The sequence below is a fragment of the Merops nubicus genome, unplaced genomic scaffold (genome assembly GCF_000691845.1).
Source record: "Merops nubicus isolate BGI_N331 unplaced genomic scaffold, ASM69184v1 scaffold6719, whole genome shotgun sequence".
NCBI classification, from domain to species: Eukaryota; Metazoa; Chordata; class Aves; order Coraciiformes; family Meropidae; genus Merops; species Merops nubicus.
In genome coordinates, this window is record NW_008630074.1 from 4,060 (window position 1) to 5,461 (window position 1,402).

At 54.4% G+C, this 1,402-nt stretch overlaps 1 protein-coding gene across 1 annotated transcript in view; it reads left to right on the forward strand.

The window, feature by feature from the left end:
- The window catches only part of SMCR8 (Smith-Magenis syndrome chromosome region, candidate 8), a gene marked incomplete at its 5' end in the record, with an annotated part of 6,104 nt that overhangs the window by 4,051 nt on the left and 651 nt on the right, over positions 1 to 1,402 (forward strand). The window lies entirely within an intron of this gene.

Sequence of the window (1,402 nt, forward strand, 5' to 3'; positions counted from 1 at the left end):
GCCTTCTCCTCTCAGCTTCCCCGGCCCAACTCTCTCCTGCTGGGCTCCCAGCAGAGGGGTTCCCCCCTCGGGGCATTGCTGGGGCTCCTCTGGCCCCGCTCCAGCAGGTCCCTGGCTCTGCTGTGCTGAGGACTCCAGAGCTGCCCCAGCACTGCAGGGGGGTCTCCCAGAGCTGGCAGAGGGGCAGGATCCCCTCCCTGCCCTGCTGCCCACGAGCAGCTCCTCAAATTGTGTTTCTGAGCAGCATGAAAATCAAAACTATGGAAATCCACTTCCTGGGCTGCTCAGTGTTGTGTCATGGGGTGTTTTGGATGACAAAATTACCCTAAGCTGAGAGTCTCCCCTCGTTTCTGTGCTTGTGAGGCGGGACAGCTCTGCCAATAGCTGCTCCCAAACTTCTCTGTCTGTCACTGAGGTTTTTAAAACCCTGAGTGTTAACTTGTCACTCAATGTTTGCAGTTAGATGCAATTTTTATATACAAAAGTCTTTTTTTTTTAAAATAAGAACTGCTTGCAACGTGTGTCAGTCATTTAAACTCCTCCATGGAATGTTAATTAGAAGCTGAGTGTAATGTGGGTGCTCTCAGCAAATGATTTGTCCAAGGGCTTTGGGAAGGAACTTAGAGGCTGAATGAATTATTCTGGTCAGGGGGCTGTGTCTCCTCTGGCCACTGGGGCAGCCCTTACTGGGGCTCCTGGTGTGGGGCTGGGAGCCACATCTCAGCCCAGAACTGACCCACAGAGCTGAGGAGCAGCAGCAGGAGGCAGAGTTTGCGTGGGCTTCTCATTTGCATTTCAATAGCATTAATTTTGGCTCGTTGCATAATTGTCTGTTGTGAATGGTGCTGTGGGTTTGCACCTGGGGGAAAAATGGCTGTGCTCAGGCATCATGGGATCATAGAATTGTTTTGGTTGGAAAAGACCTTTAAGATCATCCAGTCCAAGCATTAACCCAGCTCTGCCAGGTCTCTGCTAAACCACGTCCCTCAGCACCACATCTCCACAGCTCTGCAGTCCCTCCAGGGATGGGGACTCCACCTGGGCAGCCTGGGACAGGCCTGGACAGCCCTTGTGGGGAAGACATTTTTCCTCATGTCCAACCTCAACCTCCCTTGGTGCAACTTGAGGCTGTGGCTAGTTCTTTGGGAGCAGAGCCCGACCCCCCCCTGGCTGCAGCTCCTGTCAGGGCATTGGAAGTGGAGCTCGGGACACGGTGGGGCTGGTTTGGGTCCTGGCTCCTTCTTGTCACCTCCTAAAGCTACCAGGGCCTGCAAGATTTGCCATGGGCTGTGAAGCAGCAGATCAACACGTGGAGACCCCAGGGATGGAGGGTATTTTGGGGTCCTGGCAGGGCAGAGTGGCCGTCTGCCCATTCTCTTCCACCCCAGACCCGCTTTGCCCG